The sequence below is a fragment of the Salvelinus sp. IW2-2015 genome, linkage group LG25 (genome assembly GCF_002910315.2).
Source record: "Salvelinus sp. IW2-2015 linkage group LG25, ASM291031v2, whole genome shotgun sequence".
In the NCBI taxonomy this organism is placed as follows: domain Eukaryota; kingdom Metazoa; phylum Chordata; class Actinopteri; order Salmoniformes; family Salmonidae; genus Salvelinus; species Salvelinus sp. IW2-2015.
This window is the reverse complement of record NC_036865.1, coordinates 22,606,487-22,623,959: the sequence shown is the minus strand read 5'-3', so window position 1 is coordinate 22,623,959 and position 17,473 is coordinate 22,606,487. Positions and strand designations below refer to the sequence as shown.

The 17,473-nt window shown below is 44.7% G+C and overlaps 1 protein-coding gene across 1 annotated transcript in view; it reads left to right on the top strand.

Moving 5' to 3' along the window:
* The first annotated feature begins 446 nt into the window (after positions 1-446).
* LOC111951734 (anaphase-promoting complex subunit 1-like) overlaps positions 447-17,473 on the top strand; it is a 35,988-nt gene continuing 18,961 nt past the window's right edge. Inside the window, exons 1-10 of the transcript XR_011474086.1 lie at positions 447-4,378; positions 5,794-5,865; positions 10,248-10,378; positions 13,215-13,289; positions 13,816-13,850; positions 14,063-14,136; positions 14,246-14,428; positions 14,517-14,710; positions 14,896-15,014; positions 16,169-16,384. The gene's annotated coding sequence lies outside the window, so the exon portion shown is untranslated. The remainder of the gene's footprint in view (positions 4,379-5,793; positions 5,866-10,247; positions 10,379-13,214; positions 13,290-13,815; positions 13,851-14,062; positions 14,137-14,245; positions 14,429-14,516; positions 14,711-14,895; positions 15,015-16,168; positions 16,385-17,473) is intronic.

The following is a 17,473-nucleotide window of genomic DNA, read 5'->3' as shown; positions in this document are numbered from 1 at the left end:
TACAGTAAATATCTGGCTTCTACAGTAAATATCTGGTTGCTATACAGTTATGGTCTGTGAGAGGGGTTAACAACACTGCTTCTGCAGGGAGCTGAGCTGCCAGGCCTCCAAGGTGTTCAGCTTTCTGTGTACTGTAGCTTTCTGTGTCCTGTAGATTTCTGTGTCCTGAATTGCTCTAGAATGTAGAGCTGAAATGGATTAGTTCCCCCAACTTGGCACTAATCTTCTTGATTGTGTCTATACGTCCTGGGTAGCTGATTTAAGTGTTCTGTTTGTCCCTCCTCCCTTTCTGTTGGCCAGGTGGCAGTGCTCTCTCCTGTATCAGAGCTGAGGGGCTCTACCAAGCACCACGGGCCCTCCTGTCTGGGTGACTACATYTTCCAAGTCTGTACCCTACATCCACACCCTCGGAGACCCCTTCAGCAGCAGTGTCACCCTGGTGTGTGTGTGTATTGATATGTATGAAAGGGGGAGGGTATAATGAGTGTGTGGGTCTGGCTTGTTGGGAGGTGAGTACATGGACCTCAAGGGGTAAATGTTTCTTGAATGGACGCTAATTAATACATTTTTCTGTATTGTAACATAGAAAAGCTCCGCCTGTGTATAGAACAGAACTGAGCACCAGAGGCATGCTGGTATGTTTACTGGGTCCAATAAGGTCACAGCTCTCTGGGTCCACATTGTTACCTGCAAGGGGTAGTTTTGTCAAGACCGGTAAAGACATGCCATTCAGCCAAGGGACCTTCTCTCCCAGACCTGTCAGTCATTTCCATGCCCTTCTGAGCAAACTACTTTTAACAGATGTTTTTGAAAAGATTTGTAAATGTCAAAGTCCAATTGAGTAGGTTATAAAACATGTCATATTGATTAGATATTTATCTCCTGATATCTTAATGTATGTAAAATTATTCAGCAATATGTAACATTCAAGAGCGTTGAGTGACATGTAGATCTCAAATGATCCATATCTCTCTGTTAGTTTTTTGTAGGAGCTAAGCAATGCCACAATGCTGAGGAGAACTAGCCCTGAAATTGCTACCTCAGGGCTGGGTAAGGTTAACATGACAATGTGCAAAACCAATGTGTGTGGCGAGATTGGGCATTGGATTCGATGTCACACAGCTGAGTCATCCAGCGTTGATGGCCTGAAAATTGGGTTTAAGTGCTCCCAACCTCCTGCTGTCACATTGACGTAAACCTAAGGGGACCCCACCCTTCCTCACTCGTACCTACACACTCACTTTCCCCTAAACTCAGAACCCCTAATTTTTGTGTTCTACTCTGTTATTTAGCCCCCTCTCCCCAAATGTCTATTGGCATCCCTACCCCACACAGTCGAATATCTCCTGGCTCGCCATATGACACACACACACACCAAGCATACACACACACACCAAGCATACACCCACACACCAACCATACTCACGCACACCCACACACCAAGCATACTCACACACACACACCAAGCATACTCACATACACACACACACACACACGCATGCACGCACACACACACAGCATACACACGCATGCACACACACAAAAACAAAGCATACCCAACCACACAAAAACAAAGCATACAGACAGACACACACAAAGCATACACACACAAAGCATATACACACAAAAAGCATACACACACACACACAAAGCATACACAAACAAGCGTAAACAAACAAACACAAGTATACACACACACACACAAAGCGCATACACACACACACACAAGCACACAAGCATACACACACACAAAGCATACACGCATACAAGCATAAACACACACGCATACACACACAAGCATACACACACGCACAAAGCACACACACACCCGCACGCATACACTCACGCGCACACACAAAGCGCATACACACTCGCGCACACACAACACACAAAGCAAGCACGCACACACACAAACAATACATACGCACACACACACAGCATACACACACAAAGCATACACGCACGCACACACACGCAAGAAAGCACACACACACAAAGCATACACACACGCACGCACATATAAAAGCATACAAGCACACACACTACATACACACACACACCTGCACGCATACACTCATGCGCACGCACACACAAAGCATAAGCACACACACACACAACACACAAAGCACATGCATAAACACACACACACACAAAAAGCACACCAAAGCATACGCACGCACGCACGCACGCCCACACAAAGCACATGCATAAACACACATACACAAAGCATAAACACGCACACAAAGCTCACGCACTCACACAAAACATGCATGCGCACTCAAAGCATACACCCAAAGCATACATGCACGAACACAAAGCATACATTCAAAGCACACACAAATCACGCATGCACCCACAAATCACGCATGTGCACGCACACGCAGAGCATACACGCACAAAGCATGCACACGCACACACAAAGCATGCACACACACTCCACTCTCTGGATAAGGCATTACGAGGACATCACCACAGCAGCTACTCCACGCCAGGCAGTTCTGGGTGCTGTTTGTTATTGTGGCATTTCCATGCCTTAATTTAGCCTAAAACTTGTGATTGGTCCCTGGAGCGTGGATTATCCAGCTCAGTTGGGGGGACAAGGGATGCCCTGGAACATGATGTTGATGAGGTTGGAAAGGAGGTATTGGGGTATAGATGATGGAGAGATGATTCTGCTCTTTTTCTATCCTTGTTTTCAGTGGCACAATCACTAGTGCTGGTATATAATGGAAGTCAGTGTTCAGGTATGTTATTGCTATAACGTAAGACCATTTCTGTCAGTCGGTGGTTATATTAACCTTGGTTCCTTCCTGGTTGACGTCTTTACTCCATCTGGTAATGGGGTTAAATACACTAAAAGGGTGACAAAAAGGGTATCTAAGGATGGGTCTTTTTTTTKGGGTAATTTACTTTGTGTCTATGACGACCTATACTGAAACACTGACTGATTCACACACTTTTCCGGTGGTGACTTCTGAGCCTCTGTTGATGCAGCGTTATCCATCAGAACATGCATGCACTTGTAAAACATGCTATGGGTCATCTTTCTACCCAGCTGTATTCAAGCTTAATAGCGTATCATTTTACACTGTAATTGAGGAAATGGAGCACTCGGGGTGTACTGGTATTTGCCTTTCAACTCTAATTGACTTTTTGTGTGTTTTTGTAAGGTATTTGGCTTCGTTTAGATGTGAACCTCCTAGTCTTTGATCCTCTCATCTTTTGTGTTGTGAAGCCATTACCAATTACCGCATAGTGTTGTTCATTAGTGCCTATTTGATCCCAATGCCGGGACTTCTCAGTCTAATGAAATGGCATTTCTCCTTCTCTGTCTTGACCTTTTGGAGTTTGATGTCCAATTAAAGATTACAGTGGAGTTAATTACCTGTCTGATAGGGTGAACCTGGGGGACGGCACGGACACTAATCACTGTGGGGTCTGGAGCCTTCGATTCCTATGTGTGTGAATTCACTGTGGGGTCTGGAGCCCTCGAATCCAACAGTATGTGTGCGAATTCTGTAAGAAGTTGGCAACACTTCTTACAACACATATTCAGTAATGCTCGAATCCTAATTTGAGATTCTCATGCTTAACTGCACAGACTTTCGTGTCATTTGATGTCAATGGAACTTCAATTACGCACAATAAATATAGATATATTATTTCAATCACTCCGCTGTTGAAAATAGATAAATAACACAATTATACAAATCAGCGTGTGATAGATACAAATGTACATTTACTGTGTTATAACCCTTTTGATGCCATTGTGCACCGTCTTCCATATGCTTCCTCATCCCCCTGGTGTTCTTAGGGACAAATTGCCTCCAGGCGGTGCGCTTCATCCTGCCCAAGGACATGGCCATGAAGTTGCTGGTGAAGTGGTACAACATCTACAATGACCCCGGGGGGCCCTAGCGCACACCTGGAGTGTAACCTTTTTGTCACCTGCTTCATGATTCTCATGGGCTACAACACGGAGCGGCTGGGCTGGAAATGCAACATCAGTCGCAACAGTGCTGAAATTCACAGGAGAGGGAGTGACACAACGTAGACAGTGAAGGGCCTGTTAGGAGGATAGTCTTACTGAATGTACAGTATATACCCAAGTACATAGAAGGGCCTCAATCTAGGTCACACCAATGTCACCAAAGCCCGGCGCATCTCTGAACTAGATACATAGCTGATGCCACAGATGGTATGTTGCCAAGGCAACACAGGAAAGCCCTATGCTGTTAATCACATGGTTAATGGGTCTGTAGCCCCACCATGCTCTTGACCTTTGTGTTCCCCCTCCACAGCGCCATTTTGAAGTGCCCCTCTCCAGTGGTTGCACCAAAGAAGGCCCGGACGTCCGACACGGGGTCGAAGGAGATGGGTATGGTTTACCAGAAAGCTGAAGAAGATACGCACATCCAGATACTTTTTGCAGGTGCTGGAGTTGTAGGTGAATTTGTGAAAAGTTTAAAAGAAAACACCCCATAGGCCATGCTGTACGTGGAAGTCGTTAATGCCACCAGTTCCTGTGACTTTCAAGCTCTGAATCCAGACAGACTAAAAGAAGGTAGCGATGAGGTCAACTTCTGGGTGAATTTGTTTTTCTGTAATGCGAAACAGGATTACAGAAATATGTTGAGTTCATATACACAGGTAACTGCCAAAATAAAGGAAACACGTGAGTAAGTGAGGGCTACAAGGTATATTGAAAGCAGGTGCTTTCACACAGGTGTGATTCCTGAGGTAATTAAGCAATTAACATCCCATCATGCTTAGGGTCATGTATAAAATGCCCAGTTGCCCATTATTTTAGCTACCATGGCTAGAAGAGATATCTGTGACTGAAAGAGAGGTCTCAAAGGAGCCTAGGGGGTTTCATTTTTTGTTTATTTTATTTAACCTTTATTTAAAGTGTGTGTGTCTGTCAGTCACCATATCGCAACTCAATTGAACACTTATGGGAGATTCTGGAGTGGTGCCACCATCAACAAAACACAAAATTATGAATTTTCTTGTGGAAGAATGATGTTGCATCCGTCCAATAGTTCCAGACACATGTAGAATCTATGCTAAGGTGCATTGAAGCTGTTCTGGGGCCTCCTGGTGGCCCAATGCCCTATTAAGACACTTTATGTTGGTGTTTCCTTTATTTTGGCAGTTAACTGTAGTTCACTACTTTGCTTAATATTTTATTTGAAATTCTGTTCCAAGTGCAGTATATTATTTATTGATGTATGCATTTTTTTTTTTAAAGCTAATGACGTAGTGAAGATGACTAAGGTTGATAAATAACCTGTAGTGCTTCTTTTTTTTAAATCCGTTTGTCCTGTGCATTATTAATTCATGTGGAATGTGAGTGGCGTTAAGAAAGCCATGGGCTGAAGTGAAGTAACGCTGTACTGTAGCATGGAATCCTGGCAGGGGTCATGGCCCAGGGTCGGGAGTGCGCAGTTGAGATCGGGAGGAGTCGTGTAGAGTTCACTCTCTGGCTGAGAGCTGTTACTTAATAAGAAAGGAAGTGCATGTGGAGGTCATCAGGAAATGGTTGATTCAGACCAGGCCAAAATATTGGTCCTTCACCTTTTGTGAGTTTTTGGGTGTGTGTTTTGGGGTGTGTGTGTGTAATATAATACACCAGGACTGGGACTACAGTGCTTAGACTACCAAAGACAGATGGTGTTCGGCGATGTGTGTGAGTCTAAAGTCTACCGAAACCTCTGGTTGTGAACAGTCTTTCTCTTCCACCCCTGCCCTGCATCTGGACCCCTTTGCCCCGCTCTTCCCCCCACATCCCAGCCCTGTATGTGCTGAAGATRGATGAGGAGCGGATGGGCGATCACTGCTGGGCCTCCTGCAACAGCTGGCCAGGTACTGGATGTTCTGTGTCTTCACAATCCGAAACCCAGAAATCATGTTTAATTGCATCAGATGTTCGATTAGGTTCTGGGGGGGAGATGTAAACTCAGCAAAAAAAGAAATGTCCCTTTTTCAGGATCCTGTCTTTCAAAGATAATTCGTAAAAATCCAAATAACTTCACAGATCTTCATTGTAAAGTGTTTAAACACTGTTTCCCATGCTTGTTCAATGAACCATAAACAATTAATGAACATGCCCCTGTGGAACGGTCGTTAAGACACTAACAGATTACAGACGGTAGGCAATTAAGGTCCCAGTTATGAAAACTTAAGACACTAAAGAGGCCTTTCTACTGACTCTGAAAAACACCAAAAGAAAGATGCCCAGGGTCGCTGCTCATCTGCAGGAACGTGCCTCAGGCATGCTGCAAGGAGACATGCAGATGTGGCCAGGGAAATAAATTGCAATGTCCGTACTGAGACGCCTAAGACAGCGCTGCAGGGAGACAAGACAGACAGCTGATTGTCCTCGCAGTGGCAGACCACGTGTAACAACACCTGAACAGGATCGGTACATCCAAACATCACACTTGCTGGACTTGTACAGGATGGCAACAACAACTGCCGAGTTACTCCAGGAACGCACAATTCCTCCAGTGCTCAGACTGTCCGCAATAGGCTGAGAAAGGCTGGACTGAGGGCTTGTAGGCCTGTTGTAAGGCAGATCCTCACCAGACATCACCGGCAACAACGTCGCCTATGGGCTCAAACCCACCGTCGCTGGACCAGACAGGACTGGCAAAAAATGCTTTTCACTGACGAGTCGCGGATATGTCTCACCAGGGGTGATGGTCGGATTCACGTTTATCGTTGAAGGAATGAGCGTTACACCGAGGCCTGTACTCTGGAGCGGGATCGATTTGGAGGTGGAGGGTCTGTCATGGTCTGGGGCGGTGTGTCATAGCATCATCGGACTGAGCTTGTTGTCATTGCAGGCAATCTTAACTCTGTGCGTTACTGGGAAGACATCCTCCTCCCTCATGTGGTACCCTTCCTGCAGGCTCATCCTGACATGACCCTCCAGCATGACAATGCTACCAGCCATACTGCTCGTTCTGTGCGTGATTTCCTGTAAGACAGGAATGTCAGTGTTCTGCCATGGCCAATGAAGAGCCCAGATCTCAATCCCATTGAGCACGTCTGGAACCTGTTGGATCGGAGGGTGTGAGGCTAGGGCCATTCCCCCCAGAAACTTGCAAGTGCCTTGGTGGAAGAGTGGGGTAACATCTCACAGCAAGAACTGGCAAAACTGGTGCAGTCCATGAGGAGGAGATGCACTGCAGTACTTAATGCAGCTGGTGGCCACACCAGATACTGACTGTTACTTTTGATTTTGGCTCCCCCTTTGTTCAGGGACACATTATTCCATTTCTGTTAGTCACATGTCTGTGGAACTTGTTCAGTTTATGTCTCAGTTGTTGAATCTTGTTATGTTCATACAAATATTTACACATGTTAAGTTTACTGAAAATAGACGCAGTTAACAGTGAGAGGACATTTCTTTTTTTTATGAGTTTATGTGAAAAGTTACTAACCAGTCTAGTGAAGTCTCCCCCCCCTTAAACAAAACTCTGTCAATGCATGTGTGCTTCTCCTTCTGGAATTCGAAAGATGCGAACACCAGCGAAATTGTGATTTGTCCAAATGATCATCGTCAAAAAAATCAGTTCTCCAGGACAAAGTTCCTTGTTCGTCATCGCATCCCACAGTCTTTTGACAGACACCATAATACCATCCCATTGTGACGTGCGTCTGTCCACGAGTGATAAACTCTCGAATGACCTTTTGAATGGCTGACGCAAACTGAAGCAGGTCACAGGTACATCTGTTTAATAAAGCTTTTAAATTCAGAACAAACACAACAATTTCATGAAGCTGTTAAACATTTAAATGAAAAAAGTATGCCTGATGAATCACTGCTCCATGAAACAAAATTAATATGGTCTCGTAAAACGTGTATATTAACAGGATTAGAAAATGGCATTAAAAGGTTTCAAGTATGTCAAGTGGCCTCGTCAGCAGTCCCACTGACATCAAAAGAAGGGCTGAAGTGGTAGAATCAACTGGCACTTGAATTGCTTAGCTGTTATTTGGGCCTTGTTTAGTGTCCTGGTCATCTAGTGTTACCAGGCTGGTCGACACAACAGTTAGTGCTTCAGCCGATATAGTACCACAGTATGAGTCATTATASCCATAACAGGGAAATGGTTCCAATCCTTTTTCCACCATTCATTTTCCCATAGGGGATTTTAGAAATACTTAAAATAAGGGCTGTGTTTCGTGTAGGCTTACCCTGGTGTGATGTTTTGATAACCATGTAAATCCCTCTAGTACAAGGTGACTTTTATCAATATATTCACCTGCATTTACCCCCCAAAACGAAACGCTTATTAGCTGCTAATGTGGCTATCATAAAGAACTACAAATGCCATGATGATTATGGACGAGACTGCGTAATTGAGGCAAAGGTTGGAATCTCTGGATTAACTAATGTTAGCAAAATGTCGTAATCGATACGTTTGCTAAATTTCTTTTAAATGAACAATTCTGTGAACTGTCTTGTGCAAGTTTTAAATTGACACAACCTGTTGGTAAAGGTGTCAACTAGAGATGACATGCAGGAGCTTGCAGGGATTTGTAAAGAGATTTACATGGTTATCAAAACATCACGCCAAGGTAAGCCTACACAAAACACAGCCCTTATTTTAAGTGTTTCCAAAATCCTYTATAGGAAAAACGAATGGTGGAAAAAAGATTGGAACCATTTCCCTGTTTGACCGCTAGGTTTTATCCTTATTTTTTTCATTKTCATTGCTATACATACTGTATAAAGAGTTACAGTAGCTAAACTAAAGCAGAAACCAATCTGGCAACCTGGCTAGGCCTGTATGTCAATGACGTCACTACAGCTAACCCAGCCTGCCTGGTACTCAGCACTCTATTGTCCCTCTAATCACTCTGACATCAATGCAAATGTTTTAGAAAAATCAAATCAAACACTTCATGAGAGCCCATGAACTCATGTTTATCGATATTCCTATAGGCTATGCAATTGCATGAGAAAGAGATTTAATGGCTTCTCTAAAAAAAGAGGATCCCATCAGCTTTCTATAGGCTAGGCCTACTATGTTTATTTCTCAACTTTTCCTAATTTTAAGCACATTGCTTCTCTTTACAACAGGAGTATAGCCTACCTGGCTGGTATGAAAATGAACCACCGGAGAAGCTTCTCCATTCGCTATTTAAGTGAGTAGATGACATTTCTTCCCCATGCCCCTGTTCCGAGACAGGTGCATGATAAATGTCCATTCTTAATCAAAACTAATTTAACACCTGTATTATTTAGTATATGTAAAGACAACATTAAATTAAGAATAGTCTGATGGGTGACAATACTATCACTTGTAAATAATGCCCAACGTGTGCAGTAAGGCAAGAAACAACTTTTTTCAAATCCTGATTAGAGTTGCATCATGCAGCCTTAGAATGTATTAAAAATCAAAACATAGAACAACTAAAGTTGCATTAATAACTCTAAATGAAGCATATAGGAGTACCTGTTTCTCTGTTAACCGCTTAACACAGAATAGCCGCGTACTTCCTTGGAAATCGTTTGGAGCAAATATCCTTTCTATTTTATTCAGCTATGTTCAATTGTATTCTTCATACTATAAAATAATTTTAAAAAGCCATGGAATATTAAGCAAATTTTGTCTTCTAAATGAACTAGTGTAGCCCACAGCCATATGGCATGGCCACATCAGGGCCTAAAATAAGGAYGGAGTATGCTATTCTGTTCCTCTGAAATATACATTTTCTTTATCATGTTTCTTTAGACCTGTCTAAAATAATGGATTTATTGTGATTGTGTATGCTACATTAAATGGATATATTGGACTTTTAAAAATGTAGCTGTTCCAAAGGTCTGCATCAGTGGCTTGTAGGCTGTGTGGGAGCCAGGAGATGCTAAATGTGTTTATGTTAATTAACGGTCAATTGCTGGCTTGCTATGTTGTTGAGCTGGCTGTGTAGGTGGTTCATGATGAGGATTGAGCTGCTCGGGTATCAAGTGTTGATTAAATTACTCTTATGCCACGCTGCTAATTACTGTATTGTTTATTAATGGAGATCTGCAGCTGAAGAAGTGTATCAATCTGTACTTTTGCTCTCCCTGATGGACATTGAAAAAAAACGTATTGCTCTTAGTGATTTTGAAAGGATGGTTTGACTCCGAGTGATAAGGACAGATGTCTGTTGTCATGGTCAGTCTGTAGTCGCAGAGCCTGTTGTGACCACTTGAATGACTGTCTCTGTGGCCCCTCCCTCTACTGCAGCCTAGATGCTGCGTCCGTGCTTCCTGAGAGCGGAGCCTCCGTGTGTTCAGCTGGCTCAGCAGCTGTCTGAAGGATGAGGAGGTAGCACCTACCTGCCCGGCATCTGTGAGAGGACCAAACTACTGGTGCTGGTATGCTATCATCATTGTTGTTTATTTTCATACACTGTGTCCATCTTTGCCTCATGATGACAAGGGAAGGAAATATACGGAGCCATATATATCGCTCTGGAAATGTGTAGAATACACTTTTTTCCCCACAAGACATAATGCATGTGGGAGTTTAGAGTTGTCTTGCAATATCAACATCTCCAGTAGGGGGTGCCACTGACAACTGAAAACCCTGCAAGGGAATTAACGTTTACATTAGGGATCATCAACTACACTGCTCAAAAAAATAAAGGGAACACTTAAACAACACAATGTAACTCCAAGTCAATCACACTTCTGTGAAATCAAACTGTCCACTTAGGAAGCAACACTGATTGACAATAAATTTCACATGCTGTTGTGCAAATGGTATAGACAAAAGGTGGAAATTATAGGCAATTAGCAAGACACCCCCAATAAAGGAGTGGTTCTGCAGGTGGTGACCACAGACCACTTCTCAGTTCCTTGCTTCCTGGCTGATGTTTTGGTCACTTTTGAATGCTGGCGGTGCTTTCACTCTAGTGGTAGCATGAGACGGAGTCTACAACCCACACAAGTGGCTCAGGTAGTGCAGCTCATCCAGGATGGCACATCAATGCGAGCTGTGGCAAGAAGGTTTGCTGTGTCTGTCAGCGTAGTGTCCAGAGCATGGAGGCGCTACCAGGAGACAGGCCAGTACATCACGAAACGTGGAGGAGGCCGTAGGAGGCAACAAACCAGCAGCAGGACCGCTACCTCCGCCTTTGTGCAAGAGAGAGCAGGTGGAGCACTGCCAGAACCCTGCAAAATGACCTCAGCAGGCCACAAAGTGCATGTGTCTGCTCAAACGGTCAGAAACAGACTCCATGAGGGTGGTATGAGGGCCCGACGTCCACAGGTGGGGGTCGTGCTTACAGCCCAACACCGTGCAGGACGCTTGGCATTTGCCAGAGAACACCAAGATTGGCAAATTCGCCACTGGTGCCCTGTGCTCTTCACAGATGAAAGCAGGTTCACACTGAGCACATGAGCACATGTGCCAGAGTCTGGAGACGCCGTGGAGAACGTTCTGCTGCCTGCAGCATCCTCCAGCATGACCGGTTTGGCGGTGGGTCAGTCATGGTGTAGGGTGGCATTTCTTTGGGGGGCCGCACAGCCCTCCATGTGCTCGCCAGAGGTAGCCTGACTGCCATTAGGTACCGAGATGAGATCCTCAGACCCCTTGTGAGACCATATGTGTGGTGCGTTGGCCCGGGTTCCTCCTAATGCAAGACAATGCTAGACCTCATGTGGCTGGAGTGTGTCAGCAGTTCCTGCAAGAGGAAGGCATTGATGCTATGGACTGGCCCGCCCGTCCCCAGACCTGAATCCAATTGAGCACATCTGGGACATCATGTCTCGCTCCATCCACCAACGCCACGTGCACCACAGACTGTCAGGAGTTGGCGGATGCTTAATCCAGGTCTGGGAGGAGATCCCTCAGGAGACCATCCGCCACCTCATCAGGAGCATGCCCAGCATTGTAGGGAGGTCATACAGGCACGTGGAGGCCACACACACTACTGAGCCTCATTTTGACTTGTTTAAGGACATTACATCAAAGTTGGATCAGCCTGTAGTGTGGTTTTCCACTTTAATTTTGAGTGTGACTCCAAATCCAGACCTCCATTGGGTTGATACATTTTGATTTCCATTGATAATTTTTGTGTGAGTTTGTTGTCAGCACATTCAACTATGTAAAGAAAAAAGTATTTAATAAGAATATTTCATTCATTCAGATCTAGGATGTGTTATTTTAGTGTTCCCTTTATTTTTTTGAGCAGTGTATATTCAGCCATGGTACAATTTATTTAGTTTTTTTCTTGAGYGGATGGTCAAGGGGACAAAACATAAATACTAATCATTTGTAGTATGCAAATTGACCTTGCTTACGTTTGTATACGATCACATATCTCTGTATTATGCGTGGGAAAACGTTTTAACACATTTTCAAAATTAAAATCACTTGGAGCTGATTTGCTGCTGTTTAAAAAAAAAATATATATATATATACATTCTTATTGCTGCCAGTTGGGGAATCCTGATTTACGTTGTCCTTGGTGTGAGGAAAGTAGACATCACCTTTGGCTTGGTTAGCTACAGCACAGCTAGAGGACCTCACAATCTGACTGACATGGTACATAAATAGTGTTTTGACAATAAGACATTTCTGGATATTTTGAGTGACCAACGTCAAATCATCCTCCCTGGCTTGGTTGGCAGTCCCTAGCCCCAGTGGAGCCAATGGTAGGTCAGGCTCTAATAGGATCTCCTTGTTAAAAGGGGTCATCAAGCAATGACACGCATGCTCTGTTTAAATGTCAAATGGCTATGATATAATGCTTCATGCTAGGGAGAGAGGGAAACATTTGTCTTGTGTGTAAAGACAGAGGGATGTATGTGTGAGTAAGACTGTGCACGTGTGAAAGCGCACTGTTGTATTTGTGTGTGTGTGTGTGTGTGTGTGTGTGTGTGTGTGTGTGTGTGTGTGTGTGTGTGTGTGTACTCCACTATAATTAAGCCCTGGTCGGATGGAGGGCTGAATCAGGTGGGTGGGGTGGAGGAGACTGTGCTGATGACCAGGCCTTGTGCGTCTCCTTCCATCAGGCTAAGTGAGGTGACGCACGTCACCACTGAGAGACTGACAGCCTGTCATGCAATTACAGAATCTATTTACCCCATCACTGTCTATCTCTGTCTCTCGCTTTCTCTCTCTCTCACTCCCCATCTCTCGGTCTGTGTCTCAACAGACCAGACGCTGACGTTTGTTTCTGTCTTCCTCTGCCTCTTTCTCTCCCAGCTACGCCCTGTACATGATTGGAAATGGCAATGCCACTTCAGTTGATGTTTCGAAGTATCTAGCCAAGCTCTCCAGGTGGGTTTCTGTGTGTGTCGGATTAATGAACAGTGTGCCCCCAAGATGACGAACAACCATCCCCGTGACATGCCTTACACATTGCCCACATGCCTCCAACATGCATGTCACTGAAGAGGTTGAAAGGCATTTGTACCATGTCTCCATCCTCGAGTTCATTTGGCCGTTATGATGTATTTAGCATCATATGACACAAAATGCATCATACGATGATGATTTCTCTATTTTGAAAGTTATATTTCTTAAACATGATTGCTGAMAAGCAAAACATTTTGGGACTATATCAACAATGGACTAATGAAACAAATACCAAAAGATAATTTTTGGGTGGAACTTTCCTTTAGTTAAGTCTMCAAATACATCATTTTTGGCATTTTGGAAAGAAGTATGCATTCTGGTGATGATTGTRAGGCTGAAAGGCCTCTTGGCTTCTTTTGTCGTTCCCCTGTTTTCTCTGATGACCCATTTCACACTTCCTGTTCTGTGACAACTGACCTACGTGGCATCTCTCATCTCGCTCTCACAGGCCAGAAGAAAACTAATTGCAGCAGCTTTGAGGAGGTAAAAACTTACATTTAGCCTGAATCAGTTCCTTCTTCGACTATTGATTCCCTATAAAGCCCCAAGAAGGGTTCACTCGCTTTATGTCCCACTAGTAATAGTAACAACTACGAACTAGACTCTTGTCCCAAGGTTTTAACCATGCTTTTCCAAATTAAGACTTCATTTTCACTGTCAACTCTACACATTTGCAATCCCTGTTTCTTTTCCAGACATAGCAGTATGAAGCCTGACGCTCCAAATGAAAGTTTGSCTGAAAAGCTTGTTGTTTGGCTAACATCAGCAGGTAAGACTCTACATTAGGCCTAGAAACATCTCCACAGCCTGTCTAATGTTGCTATGTTATAGAGACTTTGCTAGTGTGAGACTCTGTTACATTTATGTTATGTGTTTAGGTTTCACATTGAAAGACCTGGAATCCATGCTCTTTGGTGTGGCTCTGCCCATCAGATGCCATCTACCAGTGTCGAGAGCAACCCTGCTCTGACTGGTCAGAGGTTGTCTGCCTGTTGATTGGGCGAAAGGACCTCACCAAGAAAGCACACAAAGTTACCGTGGCCAAAGGCAAAGCTGTATGTGTGAGTTTGGGGGGTTATTGGATAGTTTGGGCTTCATCCTTTACAACCTTGTGGATTTGGAGTTGATGTTTGTGTGTGTGTGTTTTAGTGTGTGTGTGCGGTCCGGGGCTGATGCTAGAGGCTCCAGCCACCACAGAGGCAGACGATAAGGAGGTTGGTATGAGTGATCTGAACCAGGACGTGATAGGTCTCATCTGGGGCCAGGAGCTGCATATCCAGGAGGCCAGACATCTCCTCCAGAGCTCCCGACCAGTCAGGCTCAGCGAGGTCCACCTGGCCGAGGTCAGCGACGTTGTTCAAGTTCAAGTGATGGCAGCTATCCTAGATTACCTATATAGACTATATCCATGAATAATCTGATTAGTTTCAAGCATGTACTGTAGGTTTGCTCTGTAGTTAGCATTTGGTCTGTAGTTGTGCTGACTTGTTCTGATGCTCCTCCTTCCCCCTGCTTTCTCTCTGGGCAGACTGCTGCAGCTGTGCCAGCGTTCCATGGCTCTGCCAGTGGGCAGAGGCCTGTTGACTCTCTTCTCCTACCACCCTGTGTCAACAGAGCCCCTACCTGTGCCTAAACTCAACCTTACTGGTACTGCATCCCTCAGGCCTTTCTCATACCTGTGTACGTTTCTGTCTGAGAGGAGGTGTCTATGTAGGGTGTCCAATCAAAAATACCTATTTTGACCAATGAGTAAAAAAATATGTTAATTGTGTAGATAATCCTCTATAAAAACCAATGGTCCAAACATCATGTCTCTATCATAATCCGTTCAAAAGGTATTGGAGTTTATAACCTTGTAGGATGGCCAAAATTAGGGTGACTAAATCAATGAATTATTTTCATATTTTAGTATATGCTTTTCATAGGAATTCGAACTTCCTCTTCTTTTACAAAGATTTCTCACAAAAACGAGCGCATCTCTGTGAAATGTGAACGGAGCACTGAGTGTATACCAAGTTTAAAAAAAAAAAAGTATTTTCAAAGTATTTTTACATTTCATTCAGCTCGTGTCATGCTAATTTAGCATTTTGTGACCCCCGGAAACAACTTTATAGAAGACCACCACTACATGTAAAATCCTCAAGTCACTGCAAGAAGGCAACACCGCTCTGTCAACAGAGCTCGCTGCTTATTATYGGATTTATTAGCTTACGGAATCTAACTTTTTGGATATAATGTTAATTACAAGCCAGAGAAAGACCCCACAGAACGATTAAGAACATGAATAAAATCATATTTGTCTTGGTAAAAATGTATTTTATAACATAAGGAAGTGAAATTTCATCACCAAAGCTTGTTTTCACCCCCTCCGGGCGGAGTGGGTGGACGCCTAGTCTGTGTCTTCAAACACGTTAACAGAACTAGCTATGACAAAGCATCAAGTACAGGAGTATGTTGTTTTTCCTTTGAAGGTCTTTGAAGATCTGAGTAAAAAGGCTTTACTCCGTCTATATAAGGTCTATGTCTGGGTGCGTTTTGAACATCAGCCCACAAGAAAGCTCACAAAAGGCTCACTTCAGTAAGTCTGGAGCCATAATTATAGCTGGTTAAGTGTTTTAGGGCAAGGCAAATAATGCAATGTGTGTGATCACTCTGCCGAGCAGAAATGTATTTAGAGCCCAGCAGGCCATGTTTACATTGGTCTTTGGTGCCAATGTGATTGTGGTCTGAATGTAAGTCGAGAATGCATGCGTGTAGGATTGATCACAATCTGATATGGAATGCTGTGTTTCTGGTGGTAGATCTGAACAGCGGGAACATTGACCTTCCTCCCAACATGACGAGCTGGTCCAGCTTTCACAACGGGTTGGCTGCAGGCCTGAATATCGCCCCGGGCCTCCCAGGTGGACTCTGCCTGCATTGATCAGGCTAACGAGTACACAGGCTTCATGTCTCTGGGCCTCAACGGACACCTCAGCAAGCTGGCCACACTCAACATACATGACTTCTTCACCGAGGTGAGACACACACGGCGCAGAGACACACGGCGCAGAGACACACGGCGCAGAGACACACGGCGCAGAGACACACGGCGCAGGTCTAGTCTCCCTTATGGCTCTTAATCTGGATGTGGTAGTTTGAGGGAGATGTCTAGTCCTCCTTTATGCTTCTAATCTGATAGTGGTTAGTCAGTCACGCACACAGTCAGTCAGTCAGTACGCACCAGCAGTCAGTCAGTCACGCACACAGTCAGTCAGTCAGTCACGCACGTCAGTCAGTCAGTCAGCACAGCCATCAGTCAGTCAGTCAGTCACGCACACAGTCAGTCACGCACACAGTCAGTCACCACACAGTTCAGTTCACACGCACAGCTCAGTCAGTCATCGCACCAGTCAGTCACGTCAGTCAGGTCAAGTCAGTCACGCACACAGTCAGTCAGTCACGCACACAGTCAGTCAGTCACGCAACAGTCAGTCAGTCAGTCACGCACACAGTACAGTCAGTCAGTCACGCACACAAGTCAGTCAGTCAGCACACGTCCAGCAGTCCGCACACAGTCAGTCACGCACACAGTCAGTCACGCACACAGTCATTCACGCACACAGTCAGTCACGGCACCAGTCAGCAGTCACGCACAGTCGTCAGTCAGCCCACAGTCAGTCACGCACACAGTCAGTCAGTCACGCACACAGTCAGTTCAGTCACGCACACGTCAGTCAGTTCAGTCACGCACACAGTCAGTCAGTCAGTCAGTCACGCACACAGTCAGCAGTTCAGTCAGTCGCAGTCAGTCCAGTCAGTCAGTCAGTCACACACAGTCAGTCAGTCAGTCAGTCAGTCACACCCCACGTCACATCAGTCAGTCATCACAATCAGTCAAGTCAGTCAGTCAGTCACACACACAGTCAGTCAGTCTCAGTCACACCACACCAGTCAGTCAGTCAGTCACACACAGTCCCGTCAGTCAGTCAGCACAACACAGTCAGTCAGTCAGTCAGTAGTCACAACACACAGTCCATCACAGTCAGTTCACGTCAGTCAGTCACACACACAGTAGTCAGTCAGTCACCCACACCACAGTCAGTCAGTCCAGTCAGTCAGTCACC